This window comes from Peromyscus leucopus, chromosome 8a, assembly GCF_004664715.2.
Source record: "Peromyscus leucopus breed LL Stock chromosome 8a, UCI_PerLeu_2.1, whole genome shotgun sequence".
Lineage (NCBI taxonomy): Eukaryota > Metazoa > Chordata > Mammalia > Rodentia > Cricetidae > Peromyscus > Peromyscus leucopus.
Genome location: NC_051085.1, coordinates 48,878,779 through 48,891,202, shown reverse-complemented (window position 1 = coordinate 48,891,202; position 12,424 = coordinate 48,878,779).

Genomic DNA, 12,424 nt, shown 5'->3' with positions numbered 1-12,424 from the left:
TCTCTGCACAGATCACACAGGCTGATCCACAGGGAGAACATGATCTCTGCACAGATCACACAGGCTGATCCACAGAGAGAACATGATCTCTGCACAGATCACACGGGATGATCCATGAGGAGATCATGATCTCTGCACAGATCACACAGAATGATCCACAGGGAGAACATGATCTCTGCACAGATCACACAGGATGATCCATGAGGAGAACATGATCTCGCATAGATTACACAGAATGATCCACAGAGAGAGCATGATCTCTGCATAGATCACACAGAATGATCCATGAGGAGAACATGATCTCTGCATAGATCACACAGGCTGATCCACAGAGAGAGCATGATCTCTGCATAGATCACACAGGATGATCCACAGGGAGAATATAATCTATGCACAGATCACACAGAATGATCCACAGGAAGAATATAACCTATGCACAGATCACACAAGCTGATCCACAGGGAGAACATGATCTCTGCAGTTACCATTGAAGAAAGGATCCAGTAAGGTGTCATGGACGTGACCACAGGAAGTAGCCAGCTCACCTGGCTTTGGAGGACCAAAAGAAGAAACTGTCCTTCTTAACAGCTGGGACGAGGATCTTGCAGAGCGGGAACTATGCACACGGGAAGCAGCTCCCTGGGCTGAAATCCTAGTGGCCAGAAAAGGCCCCAGTGGGGACAGCTGCCGAGGATGACTGAGGCAGTGTGTCCAGAGTGATTTTGAGAATTTTGATTAAACGGGAAACTGCTATTGGATGAAAACACTGCTCTCGGCATGAAGAAAGCCTCTCTCAGGGGATACTGACAGGGAACAGAATGAGGCAAAGTAGGCCAAGGAGAACCAGGAGGGAGTGTGGTCCTTCTCCGTTCTGCACATTTGCATCAACAGAACCTCCTAAGGAGCCTGAGAGAACAGGAATGAGGCCTGCAGGATCCACCGTGCCTCCCAGGTGCCAAGGATGGTAGGCTTGGGACTGAGTGACAGCTTAGTCACCAACAGTCTACCTTGGGACTAATTTTCTTCCCCCCATGATCCCCTTCTCATGTTTGAATCTCCAAGAATTTCAGATTTCAGACTAACAAGATGTGAATCTCTCTTATAGCACACACACACACACACACACACACACACACACACACACACACACACACGAAGACATTCCCATCTTACCCCACGAATATGGAAATACAACATCCCAACAGTTCAACAGTTCCAGTTGTAATTTCCTGGGACATAGTTCACCGTTATGAATTCCTCGTTCCGAAGATTTAGGTACAGTCTTGTCTGAGTATGATATTATCTTACAACTGAGTCCTAAAATCATCTCTGACAGTATTTGTTCCCAGAAGTGAAGAGAAGAGAAGAAATGTTACAGGTTACAGACGTGCTTGAACTCGTGTCCACACATGCTGTGAACATGTGAGGCGTGCTCAGTTCCTATAGTCTGCCTCTCTTAAACCGGTCATGAGCCTGTGGTTGATGCTCGTAACTTCCTCCACGAGCATTCTGCGTCCTCTGCCCTCAGCTTGCCCTCAGCTTTCTGGGGGTTTTCTATGCAGCACCTCTGTCCTCAGCAACTCTGGGATCCAAGTCCTCAATGGTCCTGCATCTCTCCTTCTCGAAATGGCTTTGCTTTCACATTCATAAGATAGGAAGTTAGAAGGGACAGCCCAGAGAATCCCCCGGCTGGGTTCCAGGTGGTCATCCTTTGCTCTCATTATGTGGCAATAACTCAATTTCCTCTTGGTGATTGATCACATGATCTGCCCCATGCAAGAGGCAATCTCCTCCTTCCAGGGATATGAGGGATCCCAGGTGGTGAACGTCTCCTCTCCCACTCAATGGGGACACCACTGGAGTCCTCATGAAACACCTCTCCCTTCAAAGCAAGACGTCCTAAAGGAATCCAGGTCCAAGACAAGAGGAAACAGACGTTCTTCAAGGGTTCTGTTAGGGGCAGCACTGAGATTTACGGCCCAATAAAACTAGCTACATCGTGAGTGGCAGCTCTGTCACCTGAAACAGCATTTGGCCTCTCTGGGCATCCAGGTTGCACTAGTAGACTCCTGGCTATAAAAGGGTGTATCCGCAGAAGAGCAATGTGGTACTTTCCAGGAGCATGTGAAAAATGTCATCTTGGTACTGTGAGCTGGGGCCGGGGGACGGGTTTTGAATCTGCAGCGCACCACACTGAGTCAAGTCTGTATGATTTCGTAACCATCTGTGAGCAGGGCAAGGTGCCTGTCACATTAGGGAGGGTGCTGAACCACAGCATGTATTGTGCAGAGCCTCCTGCAGAACTGGGATGCGCTCTACCTCCTCCCACACCCTGGCCGATCACACTCCTCCTTCTCCTTGACTCCAGGTCTTCAAGAATGTATACAGATGGTGCCTGCCAGACAAGGATGTGGTTTCTGGCACTCCTGCCATTACTTTATGATCATATGTCCCAGCTTATGTGTTCATATTCTGTTTTGGTAAAGATAAAAACAAAGACCAAAAAAACAACTTAAAATGGACGTAGGGCGATGAGCCTGTATCCCTGAAGAGAAAACATTAGCCATCCCTTGATTTTCATTTCAAGGGAACCGAAACACGATGGCATCTTACAGGGTGGAAGTGTCCTTTGTCCTGTTTGCTACGGAGCTGGTGGGAAATGAGGAAACCATGCACCTGCCTTGTAGTCTATACAGCTACCCAAAATAAACGTCACAGATGCTTTCAATTACACGATAACACCAACAAACATGAAATACCCCAAGCCTCAGTTTCCCCTTATGTAGGTGGGTGTGCAAAAGTCCAGGAAGAGATCAGAAGGCACAATGGGACCGTGCCTGCGGTTACTGAAGTGGGAGACACTCTGAGCACCGAGAACCTATTATTTAAATTTTCAAAACTTAGGAGGGGAACTTTCAGTGGCACGGAGTTTGAATAAAAACCCTGAGCCTGTCCGTTTGCTCTTGACAGACCATGAGCAAGATGCCAGCATGGGCCTCTCTGAGCATCCTGGGTGGAGAGATCCATCCAGGTCATGGAGTCGAGGAGGAGGAGTGTGCTCGGGCGCCAGGCATGTCAGCCGTAGAGACAAAAATGTGCCTGGAAGAACATCGCCCTCCTAGCCGTCTCTGGGTCCTTGATGTGCTCCAACCAACTCTCACAAGCATAAAATTTGGGAGGAGGGACTTGGGTTTCTATTTACTTTCAAACGACAGTCTGTGGTGGCTCAGTATGGGTGCCCTTTATGGGACTAAATTGCCACAATGGTATGGGCTTCAGTGAAACACGTGGGGACCTCAACTGCGTGTAGGTGAAGAGCTTCCTTGAATCTCTGCAATCTAAATAATGCAAGTTACCCTGGTACTGGCGTGAGAGGGGAGAATGGAATGCAGCCGTATTTCTTGTTTATTGTTTCAGGAGAAAATCGTTGTTATAAATACATAGACTTAGGACTGACAGGTCAGCCTGCCCTAAAGGGTAAGCGGGCTTTTGCTGGGCAGCGATGGAATCCCTTTAGTTAGTCCTTAGGGGAAGAAAAGAAGTGTTAGGATGACCCGCCCTGCCCTCCCTTCTCCCTCAGCCTCCACAGCTCCCAAACCCACCAGAGTCCTCCCGGCCCTCGTTTGCTGCTGCTGCTGCTGCTTGCTAGCATGGCCAAATGCCTCGGGATTTATGACCCCCTTGTTTTGCACTCCCTGGCTATTCCATTCCTCTTACTCAGCTCCGACCTACTCAGACAGTAATGCAGTCCTCCCCTCCTAAATCGAGGGGTGATGGAGGCCATCCCCCACTTTGGCTCTCCACTTCTCCACTCCTAGCCAAAGCTACAGTCATTTTCAGGCCACGGTTCTCAAGTTGAAACTCAGCACCACCTAGAAAAGAAGAGCTTGGTGAGAGCCAGAGAGCACCCTGCTGCTGGCTGAAGGATCCCAGAGTTGTTTTTCCCTGCCGTTATGGTAATTGTTAGTGGTCACAGGAGTTAAAAGGGAGACTTTCAAGTTTGTCCTTGTCAGAAAGGAATGTTTCAAACCTTCTTTGTACTCTCAAGACCTTATTCTCCCTTCAAAGCTCCTGATAAATCCCGATGCCTCTAAATAATCCATTATTAAGTGGCTCTGTTGACCTGGTGCTGTCTTTCCTTTTGATCTGTTAGACCACGGTTTTTATTTGTAACCACAACAAAGCTAGTGAGTTCCTAAAGAAAAGGAGCTGTCCTTTCATTGACTTGTGATGCTTTCAGACCGAATATAATGGAGAAAATAACAGCCCTTGTTATTTATTTATTGCTGCTTTCATAATCAAAACACTTGGCTGCAAGTCGTCAGAGTGATAGGCTCAGGGTGGGCGCTGTCCTCTTTCGACTCCACAAAGGATGCTCTGTCATTGAAGCCATGTCCAATCTCAGCCAGGGTCCTCCTCCACCCGGAACTGTGAGCTCAGTAGAAATGGGTCACCTGTAGCAGTGCATGCCAGGTTAAAACCAAAGCCACTGGTCACCAGGTGCCTCACAATCACAGATTCTGCTCCTTTCTGCTTTTCATGTGCTGTGTGAAAATTGAATTGATGACCAATCAGGCAGCAGAATGGAGGGGAAAAAAAGATGTAGGGGCCAAGCTCCTAAACTAGAACTTGTCGGGCATTGCTGTGGAACAATCTTTATACACTGTAAATATGCATTGCTCTCATTGTTAATAAAAAGTGATTGGCCGATGGCTAGGCAGGATGTTCAGGGCAGAGAGGATGCTGGGAAGAAGAGAAGTGGAATCAGAGGAGTCACCAGGAGATGCAGAAGAAGCCGGCCATGCTGGAGGACAGGTAAAGCCATAAACCACATGACAATACATGATTAATAGAAATGGGTTGATTTAAGTTGTAAGAGCTAGTTAGTAACAAGCCTGAGCTATCAGCTGAGCATTTATAATTAATATTAAGTCTCGAATGGGCATCTCAAAAGGTTAGTGGTTCAACTTGGAACACCACTGCTGTACTCCAGCTAAAAACTTCAGCAGTCAAGCAGGACTCCAGACCCGACATTCTTATTCTATGTGACGTGTAAGGAAAAGAACGTAGGATGAAGTCTTGTCATTTGCAACAAATGAATGGAGTTGAGCTGCAGTAACTTTGAATGCAATTGACTGCCACCTCCAGAACCCAGACAATTAACCATTTGATATCCCTGTGAAGGGTTTAGTGTATGAAGGAAGGCACAGCTTTCCCTTCAGGCACACTGGAGATCATGTAGGCGATGAGTGAATCCATCACTTAGAAAGATGGGTACAGGAATGAGAAATGCTCCCATCCTGGTCTCTGAGAAGATACAGAGCCTTCTCAGGGCTCCATCAAGAACAAAATGGGGGTGTCCCTTTATTTCCGAGTCATGCTCCGAGACTCCCTTTGAGATTTCAGGGTCCTTTTTCGAGCTTATGTGTGTGGGATTATGATCTACACACAGCCTCTTAATGATGCTTTCCTTGGCACTGGACATCACATCTGCTGAATCGGAAGAACAAAAACCCCAAAGCTTAGTGGTTTTTTTTCCTTCCATGTGGAACCTGAAGGTGATGTTACTATGGTTCGAGTTTGTCTCGCTATCCCTCATAACCCACTCTTCTTTTCTCAAGTAGTCTCCATTTTCAGCCCCAGAGAACCAGAACCTTCAGCCCACAGCCTGCTGCGGGACCCCAGCCTGGCACGTGGTAACAAATAAAACATGTGTTGAGTTGAATCTTTCCCACTCATTTCTCTGAAGCCTTCTTCTTCTCACCATCCAATCTCACCTATGCCCTCAGCTGGTAGGCACAAGCCAGTCGGTGAGGTGCCTTCTGGGAGCAGGACTCAGTTGTTGCTTCCAGGACAGACGCTGGTCAATATTTGTAAAGATACTTCGTCCCCAGATTCTGGAAACTACAGATTCCTCCAGAGAGATCTTGTTTATGAAAACTCTTCAGCGCGCTTCATCAGCCCCGTCACTTCTGTCCAGACAGCTGTCCCCACCCCACAGCTCCAAAGCCCCCATGGGGATTTAAAAATTACTAACAATCACAAAGACTCAGACAGACAGACAACCTGGTCCTCTCTCTTTCCATTTTCCCTGGGCAAATTTTTTGTTTCCCTACCTGTTTAAAAAAAAAAAAAAGTGAGTGTGGAGGCTGGCAAGATGGCCTAGTGGTTAACACAGTCAGTATCCATGCAGGAGATCCAGGTTCAGTTCCCAGCACCCACTTGTGGCACATGGCTATCTGTCAGTTCTGGGGTACCTGGCACCCTCTTCTGACCTCTGAGGGCTCCCGTAGAAACATGGCATACATGTGTGCACTCAGACACATGCATATATACACAAAATAAACATAAATATTTCAAAGTAACTGTATCTGTCATATACAATGTTAGGGGCATTAAGGGAGCAGTTGTCACATGTCGTCAAAAACGGAGAAATGAGATGGTTTCAAAGACAGCTGACCCCAAACTTCCAGCCCTCAGCAGGCCTGCGAAGTCACTAGCTGCCAACTAATTTTGGTCAGAGTTGGTGGGGGATCAGCAATAGGTTGATGGATACAATCAGAACTGCCAAAAAAGTTTCTGATTTCAGAGGATAACCTAGAGAATTTTCTCATCTCCCCCTGATTTGCTTCAAATTATTCTGGCAAAGCATTCAATGGCAAAGAATGGAGAAGGTCTCACTCCGTGTTGCAGAGCAGATACACAGACGTGCAAAGCAGGGGCAAGAGGGGGGTGGGCTTGCAGCCCTTTAAAATGTCCAGATTGTAGCTGAGATGTCTGGAATCTCACCTACACCTATCACCAGGGTAAGGGTCCCAAAGACTCTAACCACAGATCCAGGGCTGGAGCAAGAAGTAGTTGGTTTTATATCACTTCCCTGGGTTCAAGGAAATGTCTTGTATTTTATTCTTTCCGTAGGCATCTGTGATCCTAAAACAACCTCATAGAATCAACTCACGGTGCAGGTAAGAGTCAAAACAGACTATCTGTGACACATTCTCTCCGCAGAAAAGACTCAGAAAGAGTCTATATACTGTGACGCTAATAACTACAGTCCTTCGGCACTGTGCCCAACACTGTTGTGACCACGTGACATAGGAGTCACCCACTTCCTCTCTGGCACAGATGCCCTGGCATTATGTGAGGTAAGTCTTCCAAAGCAGGTGGTGCTGACATATTTTCTCTTTCCAGAAATACTGCTTTGGGGTTGTAACAGCTGGTTTCTCACAGCACTGTGGGGAGTCCTGTCCACTTCACTCCCAGGGGACCGAGAGGTCTCCTGGAAAGTCCCTTCACATTGGCAGAAGATGACCATGCCCAGTGGTCTGTTACATCCACTGGGGTAACACAAAACCAGCTACAAGCCTTTTTGGTTCACCCAGGATCTGTTTCTGATCGCTGGCCAGGGTAAGCAACCTAGGCTTCCCTTTATGACCCATACCAGGCTTATGCTGAGGAGCAAATGAAAGCAAGTCTATAAGGTCCTAATCAGGGAGGCCGACCTATGGGGAGGTACCAGCAATGTCAGCAAGTGAACAGCATAGGGACTGGGAAGTCTCTCGTGGACTCTTGACAGTGCATCTTTCACTTAGAAGTTGTTTTTCTAAAGCACTGTCTCCCAACCCCACCCCTACCCCAAAAAGTATATCACAGCTACAAGGACCCAAATGCACACCATAACGCCACCATGAGGGCTTGGATGTCAGACTCGGCAAGTTCTACTTTATCCTAAAGGTACTATGAGATATTCACCCTTGAGGCCATGTTTTCAGCTAATGGGAAGCTGATGCCCTGAAAGTCAGGAAGGGTATTTGCACCAGAGTAAAAGAGAGCCGGAGAGCAACAATTCCTCAATGCCTTAGGGAATATCGGGGATGGAAATGGCTCGCCTGGTCTGTCAGAGCTTGCTGTGGATGCATGGGGACCTGGATACTAACTGCAAAGATCACATTTAAACAGCTAGAAGTTAAACCTCGTGGTGGTGGCGCACACCTTTAATCCCAGCACTCAGGAGGCAGAGGCAGGCAAATCTCTGAGTTCAAGGCCAGCCTGGTCTACAGAGTGAGTTCTAGGACAGCCAGGGCTACACAGAGTAACCCTGTCTCGGAAAAAACAAACAAACAAACAAATAAAAACAACAACCATTTAAAAAGCTGAATGTGGTGGAGCAGACGGGCAGACCTCTGAAGCTCAAGAGCCAGCCAGCTTAGTCTTCTTGGTGACTTCCAACCCAGTGAGAGACCCTGTCTTCAAAACAGACAAACAAACAAAAACCCCACCAAGGTGGCTAACACCTGAACAACACCCCCAAACCTGTCCTCTGTTTGTGCACACAGGTGCAAGGTGTAGTGTTATCTTAGCAAAGGAGACACACTTCTTTTGCCACACAAAAAAAGGTTCACATCATCCCTAGAGAGCCGTGTTCCCAAGACGGAGCCGCCTGCCCTCACCTGCCCTTACTGACCAGATAATCTGCTCAGCTAGTCACTCAGTGGTTAGTCATCTAGTCACCCATGTGTGCTCTTGCTTTTACAGTTTCTTTATGTCTTCTTTAAATCCCATATTGAGTCAGCATGAGTTAACTCTGTCGTGGGCATTTCCAAAGCTAGACGCTGAGCTTCTTAGCAACAACCAGAGGGGGGACTTTTTGGTTAATGCTGTTTATCCATCTTTGAAATGAGACTTACGTGACAAATGAAATTCCTGTAAAGGCATTTTGTTTTCAATGATATTCTGTTTTTTTTTTTTTTTTTTTCTCACTTGCCCGTAGCTTTCTGAAAATTCTATTTTGGTTGAATTTCTTCCAAATCGTTTTCAGTATAGCTTGCCTTGTTTTTTTATTGATAGAAAGGGTTAGGGGTGTGGGAAATCCCATTGGTAACTTCTGAGTGTGGATATTTTTAAAATATGAATTATTTGGTCTTATTACTTTTTTAAATGCAAACCATTACTTTTGAGGACTCTGGGACAGATCTTAAGTACTGGTTCTCAGTGCTCTGACTCCCTTAGAAGTTTTAAGCATATTGATGGAAGGAGTTCTAAAGATATATACCAAGTTCTTCAAAAAATAAATATTCCCAATAAGCTGACTTGGGTTTCTTTGGGTCCTACATGGTTAAAAAACTCTCTGGTTGATTCTAATGTTCAAACATCACTCACATCCTAGGATACAACCACCCCAGTATCCAAACACAAAAAAGACTGGTCTGGAGCTTGCAGAAGGAAAATAAATTCCTACCAGTGATAGTTTTCTTTCTGCTAAGAGGAGAGTTCAGCTTGTTCCTATCTGAAGTCCACAGCTCTCCAGGTCTAGTGGCACAAGCCGGAAATCCCAGTTACCCAAGAGGCAAGGGCGGGAAGATCCAAAGTTTAAAGCCCAACTGGGCCACAGAGGAAGTTCAAGGACAGTCTTTTTAAAGGAGTCAGGGGTGTGGCTCAGTAGTAGAGTACTTGTCCATCACGCGTGACATCCTGGGTTTCATCCTGCTATCAGACTGGTGGGAATGAAGGAGAAGAGGAAGGAGAGAGGGAGAGGAGTGGGGAGAAGGAGAGGAAAGAGGGAGGAAGTGAAAGGGTGTAGAGAGCAATGTGAAGGAGATTTAAGTCAGACTTTCCCATCCCACACTACTTCATCCCATGTTCCCAGTAACTATGGGTTCCTCACCTGCTGCTCCTTAGGGTAAGACTGGCTGTTCGCTCCTAGTAACAGCAAGGAGTGTCCCTGCCCAGCATTGGACAAAGGTCTTCTCTTCCTTCTTCAGGCTATCAAAGAACAGGAGAAACACCAGGGAAGGAGCCACTTCCTTGGTTCTGTGGCCACCTTTTCCCATCAGTCAGAGCCTCTACTTCTCCCATGAAAGTTTTCTAAACTGCTCCTCCACTGAGGCGGCTGGGGCAGCCCTCTGCCCCCTAGTCACACGGAGAAGTGTGGCTTCCAAGATAGGCCACAGAGAAACCAGACTCATGACCACACGGGAGATAGATTCTCCCTTCCCTTCTGAGCAGGGTTTGGTGGCAGACATTCCAGAAACCAGACGAGGGTTCTGTTCCTCTTTCCCAGTGACTCTGAGCTAGTGGAATGAGCCCATTTGATGACATGTCCTCACAGAGAACTGCAGAGTGATGACCAGGTGTGCCTTGTGCTCACACATGTCCCCTGCAGGCACCCGTGTACTCAACAAACCTCTGTCCAATGCCAGCTGTGTGCCAGGGGCCGTGGGGTGGGGCGGTGGTATCAGTTTTAATGAGACAGATGGGCAAACCCCAGTATGAGCCACCTTTGGGGCTTCATTCCTAGCCTGGTTTGCACGACAGAGTGTCTCAAAGTCAGAGTGAAAATTTTTGTCCACCATAAGTTTAGTGTGAGCCGGGCGGTGATGACGCACGCCTTTAATCCCAGCACTTGGGAGGCAGAGGCAGGCGGATCTCTGTGAGTTCGAGGCCAGCCTGGTCTACAGAGCGAGATCCAGGAAAGGCGCAAAGCTACACGGAGAAACCCTGTCTCGAAAAAACCAAATGTGTTGACTGTGAAATTCTGACATCGTTTTGTACCAATTCCTACAAAGTAGATTCCCACACTTGTAATAAATGTGGGGGAGGGGAGGGGACAAGATACAAGCTAGTTTCATCTCTCCGCTGAACTTGGCAGTGAAATTAAAATTAAAAAAAAAAAAAAAAAAAAAGACTACCAGAGACCAGTGTGGAGAACTAGGTGAGACTAGGTGAGGCTCCTTAGGACAAATTCGAAGATCCCCTGCCCCTTGAGCTACACAGATTTCTTCATTGCCTCAGAAGAGACCCGGGCTCCAGTGTGATGGGCTATCTCAGCTACAGCTCCTCTGGGATAGGAGGAAGGGGGTCCCTATGAGGAGAGTGCAAGAGCTAAAATGTGCGAACCCCTATGCCCAGGGGTCACTGCAGAGGCACCAGCAAGGTCTAGGGGTTTTCCTTGTTGGTTCTTTTCCGACCTCTCCACAGCCAATCACAGCGAAAGAAGGTGAGCTGACAGGAAGTTAAACCTGAGGGAGGAAGGTCTCCCACGGGGCACTCTTAAGGGGACTCGAGCAATATTTAATATTTAACTCACCTCCTTGTGCAGACTTCTACATCAGCGGTGGAGGGTCAGGGATGGGGTGGGGGTGGGGTTCAAGGGTGACAGGATCTGCTTTTCCGCCTGGTGGTTTCTTTTGACAGGCTCTGCCTCAGGACTGTGATATTAGCACTGTTTCTTCCTGGGCAGATTTTTCACTTTTTTTTTTTTTTTAACCCACTTTTTCCCCCTCCGAAGGGCATTGTCTCCTGCCCCGGCCCTTTCTTGGGGAAGCTGTGGGAAGTCCCCCTCTGCCTGGCCTCTGATGCCTCTTCCACTGTGGAAGCTGAGCAGAGCCAGTGTTGGGAACAGCTGTCTCCGACTCCAGTCCGGAATCGACTGCAAACTAACACGTCTTATTGGACTTGGGCAAATGTCCTGAACTTCTCTGCTCTTAAATATCCAAGCTTCCTGCAGAATCCCCCTTCAGTTAGGAAGTGGGTTGTTTTGGTTTGGTCTGACTGATCGCGTGGCTGTTTATTTGAAACACTTCCAATGAGAGAAAAGAGGAACCAAGGAACTTTCATTTCAGGAAGGAGAAGTCCTGTCGGCCTATCACGTTGGGGAGAAATTTTTAAAAGGAGAAGAAAAGAGCCGCCAAAAAAAAATGTAATTTCCCTTTTGACAAGTATTTCCGAATATGGACCTGAGCAATTATTCTCAAGAACAAGGGGATTCCATCCCAGCTATTTCCTCAGAAAAGCTGAACTTGGTGCCCCTCCTGAGGGTCCCAGACTGGCCCACCACTTGGCTTAAACATCTTCAGTTTACACCCCTCACCCTGTACACCCCCACCCCAGCTCCCAGCAGCTTTCCCGGCCTCTGCCTTCAAGGACTAGGTCCAAATGCCACTGTTTCAAAGCCACATGCTTGCCTCTTCATCTTCCTCTGTTAAAACATGGGATAGCAGAGCACAGAGATGGGATATGCTTCGGGTCAGCTAAAGACACACGTTTATACACTTAGGGGCTGAACGGTGCTCTCCTCAAGAAGTCCAATCCTTCAGCTCCTCAGAAAGCAGCACTGGGAGGCAGAACCTTCAGGAAGGTTAGTTAAGCTGATACTCATATCAAAGGACATTTGGAGGAAAAGACACACTGGGAATATGGGCACACAGAGAGGTCACAGAAAGAAGGCACCCATCTCCAAGCCAAGGACAGAGGTCTTTAAAAACAACAAATTTGCCAACATCTTGATCATGTCTATTGTCTAGAATTACAGGGTCAAATTCCTGTTGTTTTAACCATTTGTTTCCATTGACCTTTTTTGGTGAGTGTTATGATGAGTCCTAGCAAATTCTACCCCTGACACTCACTGTGTCTGTGTGTGTGTGTG